Raw genomic sequence first — 22,358 nt, forward strand, 5'->3', positions numbered from 1 at the left:
ATTACTTTCACTGAGCTAAAACATTAACATAATACACAGAAGCAGTTCAGTTTAGTTCAGTCACTCAGTCGTGTCTGACTCTTTGTGACCCCATGAACTGCAGCACACCAGGCCTCCCTGTCCATCACCAACTCCTGTAGTTTACTCAGACTCAGGTCTATTGAGTCAGTGATGCCATCCAACCATCTCATCCTCTGTCTTCGCCTTCTCCCACCTTCGATCTTTCCCAGCATCAGGGTGTTTTCAAATGAGTCAGTTCTTTGCATCAGGTGGCCAAAGGATTGGAGTTTCAGCTTCAACATCAGTCCTTCCAATGAATATTCAGGACTGATTTCCTTTAGGATGGACTGAGTGGCTCTCCTTGCTGTCCAAGGGACTCTCAATAGTCTTCTCCAACACCACAGTTCAAAAGCATCAATGCTTCAGCATTGAGGTTTCTTTATAGTCCCAACTCTCGCATCCATACATGACTACTGGAAAAGCCATAGCCTTGACTAGATGGACCTTTGTAGGCAAATTAATGTCTCTGCTTTTTAATTTGCTGTCTATGTTGGTCATAGCTTTTCTTCCAAAGAGCAAGCATCTTTTAATTTCATGGCTGCAGTCACCATCTGCAGTGATTTTGAAGCCCTAAAATATAGTCTGCCACTTTTTCCACTGTTTCCCCATCTGTTTCCCATGAAGTGATGGGACCAGATGCCATGATCTTAGTTTTCTGAATGCTGAGCTTTAAGCCAACTTTTTCACTCTCCTCTTTCACTTTCATCAAGAGGCTTTTTAGAATTTCTGATATTTATCTTTCAACATATTTAGACTTAAAAACTCCTGGATATTCTAAAATTTATCAGAATTTGAGGGCTTGAGTTGGTTGCTGCTGCTGCTAAGTCGCTTCAGTTGTGTCCGACTCTGTGCGACCCCATAGACGGCAGCCCACCAGGCTCCCCCGTTCCTGGGATTCTCCATGCAAGAACACTGGAGTGGGTTGCCATTTCCTTCTCCAATGCGTGAAAGTGAAAAGTGAAAGTGAAGTCACTCAGCTGTGTCTGACTCTTAGCGACCCCATGGACTGCAGCCTACCAGGCTCATCCGTCCATGGGATTTTCCAAGCAAGAGTACTGGAGTGGTGCCATTGCCTTCTCTGCACAAGGTATGGGGCACTGCCAAAACAAATGAAAAAAAAAAAGAAAACTCATGGAAAGCATTGGTAGAATATGGTTGAATGGTAATTTGGAATCCTAATTTTGAATTTTGTACATTTGTGTCTATTTATGGATTGATTCAGAGAAGGAAATGGCAACCCACTCCAATATTCTTGCCTAGAGAATCCTGTGGACAGAGGAGCCTGGTGGGTTGCTGTCTATGGGGTTGCACAGAGTCAGACACGACTTAAGCGACTTAGCAGCAGCAGCAGCATGGATTCATTGGCAAAGAAAATGGCCACCCACTCCAGTATTCTTGCATCCAGGATCTCATGGACAGAGGAGCCTGGTGGGCTGCAGTCCACGGGGTCGCAAAAGAGTTGGACATGACCTAAGCAACTTAGCATGCACGCCAGGTAGTGATTACTGCCAGCTTGTGTCATACTAGTTCGACTCTGTGTTTGATGTGCTTGCTGTTTCTCAGGTAGTATAGCTTAGTAGAAAGAGTGTGGCTGTTTGAGCCAGGAGAGCTTGGTTTTTACCCTGTTGCCTTCATTTAAGAGCTTTGGGATTGGAGAAGTTGCTTATCCGAACTTTAGCTCTCATTAAATCAGCAATGCTCTGTCCTTTTTAAGGTTTCTTATTTCTGAAAGTGGCTTTCTCTTGGAGGTACTCAGTATATACTAGCCCTTTTCTCCTCCCATCCATTACCCTCACTTCCCGATGCCACAAGGATCAGTTCAGGGAGTAACGGGACTTGGAAAAAAGTTTTAGTTTCATATTAACATTTTCAGTGGGCTTCCCTGGTGGCTCAGTGTTAGAATCCGCCTGCTAATGCAGGAGATGTGAGTTAAATCCCTGGGTTGGGAAGATCCACTGGAGAAGGGAATGGCAACCACTCCAGTATTTTTATCTGGTAAATCCCATGGACTGAGGAGCCTGACGGGCTATAGTCCATGAGGGTCACAAAAAGTCAGACAAGACTTAGCGACTAAACAGCAAGAGCAGCAAGCATTTTCAGTGGTTTACCTTTTCAGTCATCTTTTTACTGTACAAGTCTTGGTTTCTGTGAGTCTCACATCCTTGGGAACCAAACGCATGACAATCAGGAAGTGTCTTTCTGCATGGGGTGAGAAAACCGAGGAAACCTAAATCATGGTGCGCTCTCTGGAGCAGTGTGAGAGCGTGTCAGCCTGGGAACGCTGAGTAACGGCCTCCCCATCCACCTCCCCCTGGCAGGCATGTGGAGGGTGTGGAGAGGACTCTGGGGCTGAGAGAGGGTTTGTAATTGCATGGCCGTCTGGCCTGCCCTGAGCATTCCCTTCCCTTCCAGGATTCCTGTAATTGTCATCAGATGGCTCGGTCTCCCAAATGTTTCCGTTATTGCAGTGACTTCTGGAGTATGTTTAAGGGGGGAAAAAAGCGGCCAGAATTAGAAGTCATCATTTGTTTGTGTCTGTTCTGCTGTATGTAGACGTGTGCAGGTCAGGCATATCTGGAGCATAGAGAAATTGGTCAGATGTCCAGTCCTTACCATCTTCTCTAGTGCCTTCCTGCTTCTTTTGCTATTGCTTTTCCTCCTGTGCTGCTCGAAAGGAAAACAAAATTGATAAACGATGAAGGAAGGGGTCCTATTTTCAACTCTAGTCTGTTATTCTTTTGGTCTCTTTATTTCTGGGGACAGTTATACAACATTGCATCTTTCCTGGGTGCAAGTCTTCAAGAGGTTAGGAGTTGGACAGTGAATAAGCCCTGTAATGAAAGGTTCCAAGTCTTCAGCATGGAGGAAATGAGATGTTCGAGACAGACTTTGAATTTCAACTGATAGAGTTTGAATGACAGAAATGATAGCGTTAATTGGCAAAGCAGATGTTCAGGTGGAAAGAACAGTGATAGAAAAGATGAGATGATTTGGAGCAGTGTATAGGATGCAGTTGAGCTTCAAAATAAAAACTTTGTAAATTTGCCTTCGTTCTTTGAAGAGGGGGTCAGCCTAATTCCAATTTTAGGCTGAATGCTATCTTTAAAAGCATAGCAGGAATGGCTCATGCCCTCATACCCACTCTGAGTCTTTCAAGGTAGTATTTGAATTTTCCTTCATCATAAGCCTGCAACTGAAAACCTGACTATAGGAAGATATCTTGTCTGCGTTTTTTTTTTTTATTCAGGTAATCTCCTGTCCTTCCTGCTTTGCTAAGAAGGAAAGAATTGCCTAAATGAAGAAGGACAGCTAATTTTTTAAAAAATGAAAATGGAGTGATCGCCACATCTAAACCTATGTGTTTTTCCATCCCCTTGTTCCCTAAGCAGAGCCTGAGTACAGAGGTTGAGGTTGGATATGATTGCTCAACTAGATAATTTTGGGAAGTGTACAACTGAAGAGAACTAAAACGGTTTCTTCTGATTCATGCTGTTGGCTGAGAAATTGTGCTTTTGAAAAGCTACTTTGCTTTACTGGCTCGCTCTTACTTAACGAGTGAAGTAGTTCGATGTGTTCTGGTGCCCCTGTTTGTGTAGTGGTGGACTGTTCTCTAAACTCACAGGGACACAGCTCTAGAGAGTCATGTGCACCATTTCACCTATGTCATATGCCTCTTTTACAATAACTGTATTAAATACTGATGCTTACCGTGAAACCCGTTCTACCTCTTTCTTCCCAAATAGCCAGACATGGGAGATGGATCCAAGATAGCGCATGATTAATATAAACACCTAAGTCATGATAATTTCATCCCCTTTAGGAGCTATTGGTCTGATAGCAGGCATGTGACTAAGTTCTGGCCAATAATTTATAAGAGGAAGTGTGCTAGACAAAGGTAGTGAAAGTTACCCATCTGGAGTGAGAAACAGATTCCTGCTTGGAATTTGTCAGTGATGCTTAGTGAGGCAGTGGGCAGACTCAGGGGGGTGAGCATGGCGACAGGAAAGGCAGAGCTGATGTCCTCGACACTTAACCCACATCTGCTGCTCCTGACTTGTCCTGTGAGAGAGCACATTGTTTAAGCTCTTACAATCAGGACTTTCTATTACCTGAGGCCAACCTGATTTCTAGCTCATAAAATGTATCTATGCATTTATCATGTCCCTTCCGGTATTTTCTGTGTGATTTGGAAAGTTCTTTTTTAAAATCTCTTTTTAAAAACTAAATTTGTTTTTTGTCCATGCTGCATGGCATGTGGGATGTTAGTTCCCCAACCAGGGATCAAACCCATACCCCCTGCATTGGAAGTGAAGAGTCTTAACCACTGTACTGCCAGGGAAGTTTCCTGGAAAGTATAATCTGTAATTTAAATCACACTATCACAATAAACTGTGGAAAATTATGAAAGAGATGGGAATACTAGACCAGCTGACTTGCCTCTTGAGAAACCTATATACAGATCAGGAAGCAACAGTTAGAACTGGACATGGAACAACAGACTGGTTCCAAATAGGAAAAGGTGTACGTCAAAGTTGTATATTGTCACCCTGCTTGTTTAACTTCTATGCAGAGTACATCATGAGGAACGCTGGGCTAGAAGAAGCACAAGCTGGAATCAAGATTGCTGGGAGAAATATCAATAACCTCAGATATGCAGATGACACCACCCTTATGGCAGAAAGTGAAGAGGAACTCAAAAGCCTCTTGATGAAAGTGAAAGAGGAGAGTGAAAAAGTTGGCTTGAAGTTCAACATTCAGAAAAATAAGATCATGGCATCTGGTTCCATCACTTTGTGGGAAATAGATGGGGAACAGTGGAAACAGTGTCAGACTTTATTTTTTTGGGCTCCAAAATCACTGCAGATGGTGATCGCAGCCATGAAATTAAAAGACACTTACTCCTTGGAAGGACAGTTATAACCTAGATAGCATATTAAAAAGCAGAGACATTACTTTGCCAACAAAGGTTGGTCTAGTCAAGGCTATGGTTTTTCCAGTGGTCATGTATGGATGTGAGAGTTGGACTGTGAAGAAAGCTGATCGCCGAAGAATTGATGCTTTTGAACTGTGGTGCTGGAGAAGACTCTTGAGAGTCCCTTGGACTGCAAGGAGATCCAACCAGTCCATTCTAAAGGAGATCAATCCTGGGTGTTCATTGGGTGGACTGATGCTGAAGCTGAAACTCCAATACTTTGGCCACCTCATGCGACGAGCTGACTTACTGGAAAAGACTCTGATGCTGGGAGGGATTGGGGGTAGGAGGAGAAGGGGACAACAGAGAATGAGATGGCTGGATGGCATCACCGACTCGATGGATATGAGTTTGAGTGAACTCCGGGAGTTGGTGATGGACAGGGAGGCCTGGCGTGCTGTGATTCATGGGGTCGCAAAGAGTTGGACATGACTGAGCGACTGAACTGAACTGAACTGATATATCATTTAAAGTAGTTTCTATTTAAGGCATGAGAGGCAGGTCCCTCTTTTTGATGGGAAACTAAAACTGTTCCCAAGGCAAGTGTGCAGTTGCCGGTGAAGTCATCTTGTGGGCCATCTTGTCTTTACCACAAGGTACCTTGATGAAAGATGTGATGGGGCAGACATTTTTGAGTTTGGTTTGTATCAGTTCTGCCCCAAATCTGAAAATGTTAGAGTAGAACTGCTTGGTTACTCTGAGGCATACTGAATTAGATTTGTCCAGTTTCTAGGAGTCAGTGTTTTACCCCTTTCAGTGACCATGTCCTTCTACTTTCTGTGGACAGTAAACAAGTTTGAAGAAGTTTTAGAGAACGTGACTTGTGGAGATAAACCTTTTGAGTTCAAAGACTTGTGAAAGTCCCCTGGACACAACGAGATCAAACCAGTCAATCTTAAGGGAGATCTACCCTGAATATTCACTGGAAGGATTGATGCTGAAGCTGAAGCTCCAGTATTTTGGTAATCTGATGCAAACGGACAACTCATTGGAAAAGTCTCTGATGCTGGAAAAGATTGAGGGCAGAGGAAGAGGGCGTCAGAAGATGAGATAGCTGGACGGCATCACTGATGCAATGGACATGAACTTGGGCAGACTCCGGGAGGTGGTGAGGGACAGAGAGGCCTGGCGTGCTGCAGTCCATGGGGTCACAAAGAGCCGGACACGGCTGGGCAACTGAACAACAACAGCAATCCGCTCTGCTTACTCTCTGCATGCCCTTGGACACATTATATGCCTTACCTGTGCTTCAGTATGCTTCTGTAAAATGGAAACTATACTGGTACTTGTACCTTGAGAATTCTCTTGTGTCATGAGAATTCTATGAGAAGATTTAAGAAAATCTCGTATAATGATGCCTGGTGTCTGCTAAGTATATGTTTGATAGGATAGTATCTAGTTGAATTTTTCAAAGTACTTTTAAAAATGTGTTTCTCCTTTGTTTTCTCAGAACCATCTGATGAAGGAGGAAGTATCATTAAACCTATTTTATAGGGTACTGTGTTAGAATGTAACTTTGTTACTAGTGATAGAATTGGGATTATAATCTAGATCTCTCCTCTAATATGTTGTACCTGACAGTAAATTGGGTCTTTAGGAAGTGGTTCTGTTTTTGTGATCTTAGAATGTGTTATAAATTAGAATGTGTCGATGGGAAAGGGATAAAGTCCTGTTGGTTAAATCTGACCCAGTGGTGAGCCAGTTCATTCATTCTGAAATTACTTGTTTACTTGTTAAACAAAGGTATTTCTCACTTTGCATGCTTCCAGTATGGACAGTTTTCAGTTGTTACGATTAAGTAACATGGATCCTCCAACAACACAGCTTACATTTTGGTTATTATGTTACATTAACAGAGTGTATTAAAGTACAGCCATCACATCCTGTTATTTGGTTCATGAACAGACAGCAAAGGGCATAGCTGTGTTGCCTCCTTGTCTCTCAGAGATAAACTCATGTGACATTTTGTGAAAATGGATAATTCAAAGAGGGAATTGGCGAACAAAGATCAAAGTGCAGCAAAGAAATGTGAAGTGCTAACTCGGGAAGTGAAATTTGAACCTTTTCCTAAATCGAGTTCTAGGAAAACAAACTGACTGCAGGAGTGTCAACACTGCCGCTGTTCTAGAGCCTCTGTGTATGCGGCCAAAGGAGTTAGGGAAGAGGAAGTTACTATGTAAATTAGAAAAGTGATTGTGACAAAAAGGATGAAATCATAACAGAGGAAAAGATGCTGGTAGAAGACGTTGTATTAAAGAGAACTCCTCAGAGATACTGCAGGACAGTGAAAACAAAAGGGATAAAATGTTGGACGGTAATCCAGACTTAGACAGAAGTGTGCCAGTACAAAGATGCTCATTTGATGTTTTAAACTATACGGTGAGAAGAAGGCAGCACTGTTCAAACTACTCAGACTACTTGATGCTTTCTTTTTCGATAAAGAAATAAAATGCTTTAATTCTAAAATTTCTGATATTTTCAATTACAGTGTAGTGAATGAATGTTTTGCTTTTTTCATCTTCCTATGTAACTGATTTTTAGTGTTTTGACAATAAATGTTACAAAAAATGATAAAAATAGAGAAGCTAGAATTTTTCTGTTTATCATTAAGGTTGCCCTGCATGGTTTCCGCTTGCACGGTCATGTTTATCGTCTTGTATTACTGTGCAGGGCAAGGGCTGCCATTGTTTATTGAGCCAAGTGGGCACTCTTGTTAAGTGTGGGGTTGCAGTGAGATAGCGATGCTTTATGAAATATCATTCCAACAAAAATATATTGACTGTCTGCCATGGACCAGGTTGCATACACACATGTGGATAAAAAGTGGTTCTTTTTCCCTAAGAATTCACATTTCAGTTGATCAGAGCATTCGTTATATCACAATATATGCATGTAATATGTGTAATACATTTCTTTGAAAGCAGTGATAGGGAAATAACTTACTACTCTGCCTGGGAGTGTGAGGGTTGAGAGAGGAAGGAAGCCAGCCCAGAGGGCTCAGTGGTTTATATGGAAAAGCTGTTTAAGAGCCGAACAGTGGTTAAGGCATTTCTGCACAGAGTATGCAGGGAATTTAAAAAAGTTGGTTGCTGCTGGAATGTGGAAGGCATGATAGGGGACAGATCAGCAATGCTGTGGTACCTGTAGGCAGTGGGAACCCTTTGGGATTTCTCTGTAATTTCTTTCAAATTAAGGTATAATTTATACACAATAGAATTGACCCATTTTAGAGCATCATTTAGTGTGTTTGATATTAGTCTTGCAACCATCGCCACAGTTAAGATGAAGAACATTTCCAGCACCTCCTCGGTGCTCCCGGGTAACTAACCCCTCCTCCCAGCCCCAGTCCCTGGCAGCCGCTTACCTGTTTTCTGTCCTTAAAAATTTGCCTTTCCCAGAACATGATATAAATGTAATCCTACAGTATGTAGGGGATCAATCCTGGATGTTCATTGGAGGGACTGATGCTAAAGCTGAAACTGCAATACTTTGGCCACCTCATGCGACGAGTTGACTCACTGGAAAAGACTGATGCTGGGAAAGGTTGGGGGCGGGAGGAGAAGGGGACGACGGAGAATGAGATGGCTGGATGGCATCACCGACTCTGTGGACATGAGTTTGAGTGTACTCCGGGAGTTGGTGATGGACAGGGAGGCCTGGCGTGCTGTGATTCATGGGGTCGCGGAGAGTCGGACACGACTGAGCGACTGAACTGAACTGAACTGAACAGTATGTAACCTTTTAAGTCTGGCTTCTTTCGCTTAGAATAATAGTTTTGAGATTGATCCATGTTGTTGCATGTGAAAAAAAAAGTGCCTTTGGGTTGTAAGCAGGAGAATTATATGTGAGATTTGATTCAAGGATGAATTTGAGAGAATGGAAACGAGAGGCTTGCACTGTAATTTAGCATGGTGCTGATGGAAGGGAATTGCAGTTAAGAGGTGGGAGTACCAGACCACCTGACCTATCTCCTGAGAAACCTGTATTCACGTCAAGAAGCAGCAGTTAGAACTGGACATGGAACAATTGAATAGTTCCAAATTGGAAAAGGAGTATGACAAGGCTGTATATTATCATCCTGCTTATTTAATTTATAAGCAGAGTAAACCATGAGAAACGCTGGGTGGGATAGATCACAAGCTGGAATCAAGATTGCTGGGAGAAATATCAGCCACCGCAGATGTGCAGATGATACCACTCTAATGACAGAAAGTGGAGAGGAACTAACGAGCTTCTTGATGCAGGTAAAAGAGGAGAGCGAAAAAACTGGCTTGAAACTCAACATTTAGAAAACTAAGATCAGGGCATTTCGTCCCATTCAGTTCAGTTTCATTTCAGTTCAGTCGCTCAGTCGTGTCCGACTCTTTGCGACCCCATGAATCACAGCACGCCAGGCCTCCCTGTCCATCACCAACCCCCGGAGTTCACCCAAACTCATGTCCATCGAGTTGGTGATGCCATCCAGCCATCTCATTCTCTGTCGTCCCCTTCTCCACCCACCCCCAATCCCTCCCAGCATCAGAGTCTTTTCCAGTGAGTCAACTCTTCGCATGAGGTGGCCAAAGTATTGGAGTTTCAGCTTTAGCATCAGTCCTTCCAATGAACACCAAGGACCGATCTTTAGAATGGACTGGTTGGATCTCCTTGCAGTCCAAGGGAGTCTCAATTACTTCATGGCAAATAGAAGGGGGAAAAGTGACAGATTTTATTTTCTTGGGTTCCAAAATCACTGCAAATAGTGACTGCAGCCATGAAATTAGAAGATACTTGCTCCTTGTAAGGAAAGCTATGACAAATCTGGGTGCATTAAGAAGCAGAGACATCAGTTTGCTGATGAAGGTCCATATAATCAAAGGTATGGTTTTTCTAGTAGTCAGGTATGGGTGTGAGAGTTGGATCTTAAAGAAGACTGAGTGTCAAAGAACTGATGTTTTCAAATTGTGGTGCTAGAGAGACTCTTGAGAGTCCCTTAGATTGCAAGGAATGATGCTGAAACTCCAATTCTTTGGCCACCTAATGGGAAGAGCCAAGTCATTGGAACAGACCCTGTTGCCTGGAAAGATTGAGGGCAGGAGGAGAGGAGGCGGCAGAGGATAAGATGGTTAGATAGCATCACAGACTCAATGGATGTGAGTTTGAGCAAACTCCAGAGATAGTGGAGGGCAGAGGAGCCTGGTGTGCGGTAGGTAGTCCATGAGGTCGCAAAGAGTCGGACACAACTGAGCAACTAAACAGCAACAGCAGTCCCTGGCCTAGGTATGGAACCACCCTGAAAAGTGATAGGCAGAGTGTTTGTCCCTCTGAGGAAGAGCTTTTCAGAAAGGTGATTGACCACACAGATGCTCATACCCAAAAGGTATTGGGTACAAAATTTGCCCACAGCCATAATTACAACTAACAGAGCCCTTCATCCTTAGGCGGTTCCATATGGTAGAGTGTTTTTCTTGTGTCTCACAGATGGGGAAACTGAGGTTCAGAGAGGTCAAGTAACTTTCCCAAAGTCCACAACACTCGCAGAGCTGGAATTCACACCCAGGTCATCTGGCTCAAGTCCGTACTCTTTCATAGGAACATTAGGTCCTTGAGTTCTAGGATGCCAGCTCTGGGAATTATTTCATTTCACAGTTAAGAAGCATGGAGTTTAGAGTTGCTCTGAGGCGACTCACTGAGCATTACAGACAGTGATGGAGACGGGACTGGTTTCCCTCTGCCCAGGGCTCTTGCCGTTCTTGCAGCTTTGGTACCTTTGTCTTGGTTGCGTGTCAGTTTCATATCAGTGAATAACTATGCTGACATAGGCAGACTGGCAAAATTTGTGTTTAATTCCTTGCTTTTCCTTAGGCTCAGCTCTCTCTTGTCTGGGAATGTACTAATTGGCTCTCTTCCTGTCCGTGCTGTCACTTTATTACTCCCAAGGGAGGCCAGAATCATTGTTACTGCTCTCTAGCCTGTCCTGTTCGGTCCTTGTCCGATCTTGTTCTTTTTCCAGTCTCTTCCCATTAGTATTTGGTGGGCTGGGGGCAGAAGATGCCTGATCAGAGAGTTGTATTTTGGGGTGGGGGAGGAGCTGGGACTGTTGTGGTATTGGGGTTATTGTGGTTCAGATCAAATACCTTCACTGGGCTGCTGACCGTTGTCATTTTGATTCTCCTGCCCCATGTGTACCCACCAGAGTACGCCATCTCCACTTTGGGTACAGGGCATCTCTCTGCATTTGAGGTTCAGAGCTAAGGCACAGTGCTGATCAACTTGCCCCAAGGCACCTTGAGTACACAGGGTGTCTGAGATAGAAAAGGGTGCTCTTGTCTTAACAGTTTACATGTCATCTTTTTTGTGTTTTCATGTTGAGGAGCCAAAATTTGGGGGATAAATTTTCTTTGACATTCGTAACCTTTCTTTACAGAAAATCCCTCCTGTAGGTTTATTCAAGTGGAGATTGATATTTTTCCTTTTTTCCCTTTCTCCATTCTTCCCTCCCTCCTTTCTTTCCTTCTTTGTATAGAGGGTCTTTGTATGTAAAAATGTAGCTCCTGTTCTGGTCTCTTCCACCCACCCAACCCAGGAGTGAAGTTGAATATTAATACGTTATGGCCACCATTCTCCCGCGGCTTACCCTTTCTCCACATTTACTATAATTAAACATGTCCTTCTCGATTTCAACTCAGAATACCTGAAAAGACTCCTTGTTCCGTTAAAAGAAAGCAAATTTCCCCAGGTAAGTTCCCATATGTTTTCTGTAAAAACTGGCACACACTTTTCTTTGTATTTTACCCCTGTCAAATGAGATCCTTGTAAGAATAATCAGCCAGTCTAAGCCTCTCATCTCTTTTTGCCTGCATTTTCTTGGGAAATTTTAACTCCTTTGGTGCCATCCAGTAAAGTTTGCATCTTTCTGTCACAAGAGTGTCTGGGATTGTTGAGAGTGCCACCTTCCTTTCAGTTCTCTCAGATGACCCTTAAGCTCTGTGTCTGTTCTGAATGGGTGCTTTTGCAGGGGGGGTAGAACTTTCCTCCACATCCCTGGGGGGGCCCCAGCAAATGTGTCCTCAGGGTCATTTCTTTGTGTAAAGGATGCATATGTTTTTGCATGCTGTTTCTTAAGGAGGTCCTCCCAAATGTGTAAGCTTTAGGTCTTACTCCATTTTCATCCCCTTGAGCTGTTCCTTTCAAGAAATGTATAGGGAGAGCTTCCATCACCCAAATTAGTCACCTTATGCATTTACTTTATCTGACCTTCCAGTTGCAGTGTAAAGTCTTTTAAAAAGTTTCTAATTCTGCTTTCTGAAAATGCAGAGCATCTATTCACCCATCATGTCCGTCAGGAGCTGAAGGCTCCAACAAGAACCCTTGCTGGAGAGATCCCTTTTTGGGTGGTCCAGTCTCTCATTGCAGCTGGCCCAGGTTAGCATCTAGAGGAGAGTTGGGTGTGGCGGAGGTGAGCTTAAGGTTCTAGTTCTTCATCTCTTAAGGTGCATTACCTTTTCAAAAAAATACACGAGAAAACTGTCTCTGTGGGGATGCTACAATTTGTAGTGCAAGCACACACACAGAAACCACACTCCATTTCTCAGTGACTGCCCTTCTCGTCTCAGAGGCCAGAACACCTGAGCGATCATTTTCTTCCTATTTTCTGTCTATTCCCTTCATTCACCACATCCTGGAAGTTGACTGTTTAGTGTGCATTGTCTCTTGGAGCTATCCCCTCCTTAAAAGTCTCATGACTACCGTTGAGATTGTTTGCTCCTCTTCAATGTTGCTGCCCTACTGCAAGCTGGCTGCAGTAACTTTTCAAGCTCCCTCCAGGAAGCTGTACTCCTTGGGATTGAAGGCTTTTGAAAACATCTCTGACTTTGTCACTACTCAGGCCCATACTTCATTCATTGCAAGCTCTCTGGTCAAAACAAGCCCTTTACTTCTGTTTTCAGTGTCCTCCTTGAGAGGAAGCCAGCCTATCTTTCCACCTCAGTCTCTGACACTTTTTATGCTGTGTTTTAGCCACATCAGTTTCTGGGTATGCCTCCTTTTTTACAGTCATTTTTCTCAAGGCACTTAAGGCTTTGTGCCTTGTAGGAAGTTATTCGAATGGTTGTATGATACTCCAGACTAGGTTTAAAAATTCCTGAAAGTGCTTTGTCTTGTATATTTTTAGTAGTGGTACGTGTTCAAGTACTCAGTGAGGAAAGTAGCCCTAGACTGCTCCAAAGAGGTTTATGAGCACCCTGTCAGGCACACTGAGCGCTGGTTATCTGCCTCCCCTACCACACCCAGAGCCACTCTATAACTGAGACTGTGCAGAGTCTCTGATTGAAAAGATAAGCACATTTGTTTCTTACTCCTGTGATGATGCTCTCCTCCATTCTTTGCGTAGGATTTTTTTCTTCTTGTTTTAACCAAATATTTTGAGCTTGTTGCCACGCTCACTAGAAAAAGAAAATCGGATGCTCTTCCACTGTTAGTGGAGATGTATTAATCCCTTTGTGTTTCACAGTTTTCATCATTAAAAAAAAAATCTTGCAAAGTTGTAACGTATATGTCAAGACGAAACCTTAAAACATTTAAGTGAATTTTAAGATTTATATTTTAAAGATTTGAAAATTTACTCATGGCTAATCAGGTGGTTGGAGCAGGAAATGGCAACCCACTCCAGTATTCTTGCCTGGAGAATCCCAGGGACAGAGGAGCCTGGCGGGCTGCCGTCTGTGGGGTTGCACAGAGTCGGACATGACTGAAGCAGCTTAGCAGCAGCAGCTATCAGGTGGTTACATAACTAAGATTTGTAATGATAGCTCTAATTTTAAAAACGTATGGCTGATTCATTTTGATGTTTGATAGAAACCAATGCAGTACCGTAAAGCAATTATCCTTTAATTAAAAATGAAAGAAAAAAAAAGTGTTGATATTTAATTTGAATTACTTATTTTGGTTTATTTTTTTAATCGGAGGAAAATTAATGTTGTGTTGGTTTCTGCCATACAACTTAAAAAAAATATATATTTCAAGTTTTTCTTTTCCTGCACCAGGTCTTAATTGTAGCATGCAGACTGTTAGTATCAGTGTGTGGGATCTAGTTTCCTGACCAGAGATGGAACCTGGGTCCCCTGCCTTGGGAGTGCGGAGTCTTAGCCACTGGACCACAGGGAAATCCCTTGAATAACTTTTTTATTATAATAGATATGTATTTAAAGTAATACATTTACAGCCTAAATAGTTGTACATTGTACAGTTCAGGTTTAAACTCACTTCATAAAAGTATTTGATAACAGCTGTACCCACAGACTTAGACTACTAAATTATTTCTTGGCTCATTCTACTCTCCCTTTCCTTTCCCGAGTCACCTCTTTCAGAGATGGTTCAAGGTAGAATTTATCCTCCTCATATTCTGTCCGCTGCGGTTTAGGCAGATCTGCTGCCTCACGTGCGTGTCCAGTGGTCTCTTAATGCGAAACTCCGTGTCGTATTAAAGGTTCTCAGGAAGCCTTCTTATGGCTTCTTTTACATGGTCCTTCTCATATATTGTGTCATCTTGCATTAAGCCCAGTTTATTGAACCTGGCAGCATTGTAATACACTTTTTAAATACCCTCTGGCCTCCTGCTTGATGCTGAAATGGCAGGAACTGCTTGCCATGTTGACCTGAGACCCTGGAGTTACTTTTTAAAGACATTTCTAGATAGCACAGAAGGAAGGTGAATATAATAGTGGTTTATATAAAGCAGGGGTTTAATTTGTTAATTAATTTTAAAATTTCAGCTATTACAATCATGTGCCAAGTAGATAATATAAAGCAGTGTATATTGTTTGAAGCTTTGATAAGGTCTTCCTAAATAGGTCTTAAAGTGTCCTGTATGGTATAATTGTTTCATTAGGCAACCTGAATTTTGAGTAAATTTGTAGACTCTTGAACCTTGTAATCTGCAAAGAGTAAGCTTAGCTATAACAGGCGTAAATCATTGTGATTTGCATAATTTATTTCTTCTGCATAAATATTGTACTCACATAGTAAAGCTGCTGTCCTGGAAATCAGATTTTGATTGTCTGAGTATTTGTGGGGCTAGAGGAGGTTTTAGGGTTATGTTTGTGTTTAGATTTAATTTCAGTGGTAAGTTAAGATTTATGATGAGCAGTGTACACAATGTTTTATTTACTTTTTCCCAGCTTATGAATAAAAACAACATCTGAATCTGATCTTTAGGAACCAAGTTCAGAAAATATGGTATTATATTTCGATTGTTTCTGTTAATTTGGCTTATTTCTGTTTATTTGCAAATTGTGTATTTAAGACATTAGCATATTTGATACCCTACAATTGGACATATTTAACTTTCTGTTAGACTGATGCTTTCAGGTTTTTGGACTCTGAAAGCAGGAGCCACATACGACCTGTCTTTTGTTCAAAGTTCTAACTGACTACATTCTTATGTTTCAATTACATGAAACACACATCTCTGGTTTACTTGAGAGGAAATGCTTCTAAGAATTAGGCATGCTTCACTTCTGTGGCAGGCTATTTACTTCTTCATTCAGCAATTAATACATAAATTGAGTTTTTTTTTTCAAAAATATTAATCGAATGTATGTGATGTGCTATGAAGTATAGCAGATAATGCTGAACAAAACAGAAACGTTTCTTTTCCTTACACTCAGAGTACCTTAGAATCTAGTAGGGGAGAAAACTATGAAATCAGGTGACTAGAGTACCAGGTGATAAACACTGTGGAGCCCTAAGCCCAGCCCATGTACAAGATGCGTGATTGCTAGAGTCTTCCCTACCCTCTTTATTTTGCCGACTTAGCCAGATGAAGTGGTCTGTTGTTGAGACGCTAAGTTGTGTCCAGCTCTTTTGTGACACCATGGACTGTAGCCCGCCAGGCTCCTCTGACCATGTAATTTTCCAGGCATGCATATGGCAGTGGGTTGCCATTTCCTTCTCCAGGGTATCTTCCCAACCCCGGGATCGAACCTGCGTCTGCTGCATTAGCAGGCAGGTCCTTTACCTCTGAGACACCTGGGACTAGGAACAGTGACTAAAAATGTTCTTGGCTATTGTAAACAGTGCTGCGATGAACATTGGGGTACACGTATCTCTTTCAATTCTGGTTTCCTTGGTGTATATGCCCAGCAGTGGGATTGCTGGGTCGTATGGCAGTTCTGTTTCCAGTTTTTTAAGGAATCTCCACACTGTTCTCCATAGTGGCTGCACTAGTTGGCATTCCCACCAACAGTGTAAGAGGGTTCCCTTTTCTCCACATCCTCTCCAGCATTTATTGCTTGTAGACTTTTGGATAGCAGCCATTCTGACTGGTGTGAAATGGTATCTCATTGTGGTTTTGATTTGCATTTCTCTGATAATGAGTGATGTTGAGCATCTTTTCATGTGTTTGTTAGCCATCTGTATGTCTTCTTTGGAGAAATGTCTGTTTAGTTCTTTGGCCCATTTTTTGATTGGGTCGTTTATTTTTCTGGAATTGAGCTGCAGGAGCTGCTTGTATATTTTGGAGATTAATTCTTTGTCAGTTGCTTCATCTGCTATTATTTTCTCCCATTCTGAAGGCTGTCTTTTCACCTTGCTTATAGTTTCCTTTGTTGTGCAGAAGCCTTTATTTTTAATTAGGTCCCATTTGTTTATTTTTGCTTTTATTTCCAATATTCTGGGAGGTGGGTCATAGAGGATCCTGCTGTGATTTATGTTGGAGAGTGTTTTGCCTACGTTCTCCTCTAGGAGTTTTATAGTTTCTGGTCTTACATTTATATCTTTAATCCATTTTGAGTTTATTTTTGTGTATGGTGTTAGAAAGTGTTCTAGTTTCATTCTTTTACAAGTGGCTGACCAGTTTTCCCAAAGTATTGCAGTTTCAGCTTTAGCATCAGTCCTTCCAATGAACACCCAGGATTGATCTCCCTTAGAATGGACTGGTTGGATCTCCTTGTGGTACAAGGGACTCTCAAGAGTCTTCTCCAACACCACAGTTCAAAAGCATCAATTCTTCGGCGATCAGCTTTCTTCACAGTCCAACTCTCACATCCATACATGACCACTGGAAAAACCATAGCCTTGACTAGACGGACCTTGGTTGGCAAAGTAATGTCTCTGCTTTTTAATATACTACCTAGGTTGGTCATAACTTTCCTTCCAAGGAGTAAGCGTCTTTTAATTTTCTGGCTGCAATCAGCCTCTGCTGGGGGCGGGAGGAGAAGGGGACGACTGAGGATGAGGTGGCTGGATGGCATCACCGACTCTGTGGACTTGAGTCTGAGTGAACTCCGGGAGTTGGTGATGGACAGGGAGGCCTGGCGTGCTGTGATTCATGGGGTCGCGGAGAGTCGGACACGACTGAGCGACTGAACTGAACTGAACTGACCAGTTTTCCCAGCACCACTTGTTAAAGAGATTGTCTTTTCTCCATTTTATATTCTTGCCTCCTTTGTCAAAGATAAGGTGTCCATAGGTGTGTGGATTTATCTCTGGGCTTTCTATTTTGTTCCATTGATCTATATTTCGGTCTTTGTGCCAGTACCATACTGTCTTGATGATTGGCTTTGTAATAGAGCCTGAAGTCCAGCATGTTGATTCAGTGTTCATCACAGCACTGTTTATAATAGTCAGGACATGGAAGCAACCTAGATGTCCATCAGCAGATGAATGGATAAGAAAGCTGTGGTACATTTACACAATGGAGTATTACTCAGCCATTAAAAATAATACATTTGAATCAGTTCTAATTAGGTGGATGAAACTGGAGCCTATTATATAGAGTGAAGTAAGCCAGAAAGAAAAACACCAATACAGTATACTAATGCATATATATGGAATTTAGAAAGATGATAACAATAACCCTGCATGCGAGACAGCAAAAGAAACACAGGTGTATAGAACAGTCTTTTGGACTCTGTGGGAGAGGGCGAGGGTGGGATGATTTGGGAGAATGGCATTGAAACACATATATTATCATATGTGAAACGAATCACCAGTCCAGGTTTGATGCATGATAAAGGATGATCGGGGCTACTGCACTGGGATGACCCAGAGGGATGGGATGGGAAGGGAGGTGGGAGGGGGGTTCAAGATGGGGAACACATGTACAAAAAAAAAAAAAGACAGTATGGGGGGAAAAATGTTCTTGGTACTAGGAGCAACTCTGACAAAAGCTCAGAGTAAAGAGAGCACTCAGGACATTAGAAAGACTAGTATGTTAAAACTTAATGGCAACCAAAACCCGTATCACAAAAACTCTCATTTTGGATCAGAACATTTTTCTTCTGCCATTTACTTCAATGAGTAGATGAGAAATGACTGCAGATTTATTGTCTGAGTCCCCATCTCTTATGACAGAAATATTTATGTTAGAAAGTTTGAATTATATGTAACTGCCAAAAATGAAAAATCATTATTTATCATTTTTTAACTATAATTTTAGATATTTTTCCCTATGCATCTTTAATTTTATAAAGTTGAAATGACACTGAATCTGCTGCTTTGCAACTGATACTTTGCACTTAATATGAAAATTACATTAATCATCCTTCATATCTTTGGGTTCCTTATAAAATATGCATTTTAATAATCATATAGTATTTTGACATGAACTGTTATTTATTTATAGAACCCCTATTATTGGCAATGTAGGTTTCTAATTTTTGCAACCTTAAATGTTGCTGCAATAGAATGTATTTTATTTAAACCTTTGATTAAATCTATGATTATTTCCCTAGGGTAATAAAAAGTATTTCCGTTCTTCTATGCTCATGCTTTTTTTGTAGATATGGGCTGCTTGTTTATCACAACCATGCCTGAGAATCATTCCAGTCCTGATGACATGATGTCTTAAATCTAAATCTTTAGATCTTTGACATTTAGACCACTGCTCTCCAAGACACCTGCTTGAAGAGCTCGGTTTGGCAATGATTCTCATTACATCCATATAAGTAAAAGCATAAGTTACTATAGATGATTTGTGGCTGGACATGAAATGTAAGGCTAGTGTTATGTGCTGATATACATGTGAAACAATTGTATCCAGTTGTTTTTTTTTTTTTTTTAGAGTATCCACATGTCTAGAAATGTTTTATCCAGGGAAATTTTTTTTTTTTTTTAACAGAAGAATTCAGTCTTTTTTTAGGGAATGTTCTTTAGCTGCAGGTTTAAATAAAATTTTGGTCTGTGATTCAGAATATATCTTTTTTGAAATTTAATTTTTTTTTAATCTTTTGGTCATGCTACACAGCATGCGGGATCTTAGCTTCCTGACCAGGGCTTGAATCCACACCCCCTGCTTTGGCAGCATGGAGTCCCAACCACTGAGCAATCAGGGAAGTCTCCAGAATATATCTTATTAGATGAATACCTCCAGAGTTAACAATCGGAAGAAAAACTGGAATTAAGTCAGCCATCAAGATATCAAGAGGAAAGATATCAAGATATCAAGAGGAAAGTTTTGCATAGAACCAAGGAGGAGATCCTTAGATCCACTGGAGGTTTTATTTTTCGTAGATTTTTAGGCTGAAGTCCTGTTATCTTCACCTGCTTATCCTGTTTGTAACTTAGAACCCAGCATCATACCCAGTAAATACTTGCCCCCCCCAAAAGAAAACCACTTAAAAATAATGTGTTTATTGAGATATAATTCACATACCATGTGGTTTACCTGCTTGGTGATGGTAGTTTAGTTACTAAGTTGTGCCCTACTCTTGTGACCCCATGGACTGTAGACCGCCAGGCTCCTCCATCCATGGGATTCTCCAGGCAAGAACACTGGAGTGGATTGCCATTTCCTTCTCCAGCGGATCTTTCCAACCCAGGAATAAAACTGGGTCTCCTGCATTGCAGGCAACTTCTTTACTGACTGAGCTACGAGGGAAGGCCAAAATTTACCTACTTAGGATTTTTTTTGGGGGAGTTCAGTGAGTTTTAACATATTTGGAGTTGTGTAAACCAAGGTCCGTCTAGTCAAGGCTATGGTTTTTCCCGTGGTCATGTATGGATGTGAGAGTTGGACTGTGAAGAAAGCTGATCGCCGAAGAATTGATGCTTTTGAACTGTGGTGTTGGAGAAGACTCTTGAGAGTCCCTTGTACCACAAGGAGATCCAACCAGTCCATTCTAAGGGAGATCAATCCTGGGTGTTCATTGGAAGGACTTATGCTAAAGCTGAAACTCCAGTACTTTGGCCACCTCATGCAACGAGTTGACTCACTGGAAAAGAGTCTGATGCTGGGAGGGATTGGGGGCAGGATGAGAAGGGGACGACAGAGAATGAGATGGCTGGATGGCATCACCGACTCTATGGACATGAGTTTGAGTGAACTCCGGGAGTTGGTGATGGACAGGGAGGCCTGGCGTGCTGTGGTTCATGGGGTTGCTAACAGTCGGACACAACTGAGCGACTGAACTGAACTGAACCATCACCGACATGGAACAACAGACTGGTTCCAAATAGGAAAAGGAGTACGTCAAGGTTGTATATTGTCACCCTGCTTATTTAACGTATATGCAGAGTACATCATGAGGAACACTGGGCTGGAAGAAGCACAAGCTGAAATCAAGATTGCCAGGAGAAATATTGATAACCTCAGATATGCAGATGACACCACCCTTATGGCAGAAAGTGAAGAGGAACTCAAAAGCCTCTTGATGAACGTGAAAGAGGAGAGTGAAAAGGTTGGCTTGAAGCTCAGCATTCAGAAAACGAAGATCATGGCATCTGGTCCCATCACTTCATGGGATATAGATGGGAAAACAGTGGAAACAGCGTCAGACTTTATTTTTGGGGGCTACCAAATCACTCCAGATGGTGATTGCAGCCATGAAATTAAAAGACGTTTACTCCTTGGAAGGAAAGTTATGACCAACCTAGACAGCATATTAAAAAGCAGAGACATTACTTTGCCAACCAAGGCCCGTCTAGTCAAGGCTATGGTTTTTCCCGTGGTCATGTATGGATGTGAGAGATGGACTGTGAAGAAAGCTGATCGCTGAAGAATTGATGCTTTTGAACTGTGGTGCTGGAGAAGACTCTTGAGAGTCTCTTGGACTGCAAGGAGATCCAATCAGTCCTTCCTAAAGGAGATCATCCTGGGTGTTCATTGGAAGGACTGATGCTAAAGCTGAAACTCCAATACTTTGGCCACCTCATGCGACGAATTGACTCACTGGAAAAGAGTCTGATGCTAGGAGGGATTGGGGGTGGGAGGTGACGGGGACGACAGAGAATGAGATGGCTGGATGGCATCACCAACTCTGTGGACATGAGTTTGAGTGAACTCCGGGAGTTGGTGATGGACAGGGAGGCCTGGCGTGCTGTGATTCACAGGGTCGTAAAGAGTCGGACATGACTGAGTGACTGAACTGAACTGAACCATCACCAAAGTTAGAACATTTTTATTACCTCAAAAAGAAATTTTTACCCTTTAACTATCGCCCATCCCCAACACTGCCAACCCTCTGCAGCTGTGAACAGCTACTGATGTACTTTGTCTTTGAATTTGCCTATCTGTATTTCATACAAATGGAATCATACTGTATGTGGTATCTTCTGTCTTTCATGCATGTAATATTTTAAGGATTTTTCCCTATTTTGCCAAACAATTCCTCATTGTATGTAGTATATATCACGTTTTTGTTTATCCATTTATCAGTTGATGGAGCAAATACTTTATAATATCTAGATGCATTTGTGTAGGTTTGTATTGCAAAGGTAAAAACTAAGAAGTCAAGTTGCAAGATCCCAAACTGGAGAGGCCTTCGGAGTTTGTTACTGGTGAAAGCATATTATAGAAGTTTAGAATTCAGTTTGCAGGGTGATTGGGTCTAAGGAAGAATATCCCATCCATCAGTACATCCTTTCAGTTCCACCTGTTGGATGCTTCTTAAATCTGCTCTTGTCTTCATGTGTCTGGTAAATTATCTAAGCAACATCTTTTGCTTGGTCACACATTACCACTACCATCCCCTAAGATAGGCAACAAAGGAGTATCTCTAAAAATGTCATTTTCTCTCAGGAGTCCCAAATCCTTAACACAGGCTGCCCAGCTATCTCACGTTAGGCCCTTGCTGCCTTCCTCTCACATCTCCCCCTCCTATTCTATGATACTGATTCTGTGCTTAATAAAGGATAACGGAATCCTTTCTGAAGTTTTTATGTGAGTACCCTGATGCTGGGAAAGACTGAAGCAGGAGGAGGAGGAGGCAACAGAGGATAAGATGGTTGGATAACATCACCAACTCAATGGACATGAGTTTGAGCAAACTCCGGGGGAGAGTGAAGGACAGGGAAGCCTGGCGTGCTGCAGTCCTTGGGGTTGCAAAGAGTTAGATGCAACAGAGCAACTGAA

At 42.1% G+C, this 22,358-nt stretch overlaps 1 protein-coding gene and 1 pseudogene across 4 annotated transcripts in view; one reads left to right on the forward strand and one right to left on the reverse strand.

Annotated features, from left to right (window-relative positions):
• Positions 1 to 22,358, forward strand: part of BNC2 (basonuclin zinc finger protein 2) — a 490,816-nt gene that overhangs the window by 81,779 nt on the left and 386,679 nt on the right. The gene's annotated exons all lie outside the window — the stretch shown is intronic.
• Positions 14,323 to 14,561, reverse strand: LOC148777304 (cytochrome b-c1 complex subunit 7 pseudogene; annotated as a pseudogene).

This window comes from Moschus berezovskii, chromosome 7 (genome assembly GCF_049115385.1).
Source record: "Moschus berezovskii isolate FMDL1 chromosome 7, NW_MosBer_1.0, whole genome shotgun sequence".
NCBI lineage: Eukaryota > Metazoa > Chordata > Mammalia > Artiodactyla > Moschidae > Moschus > Moschus berezovskii.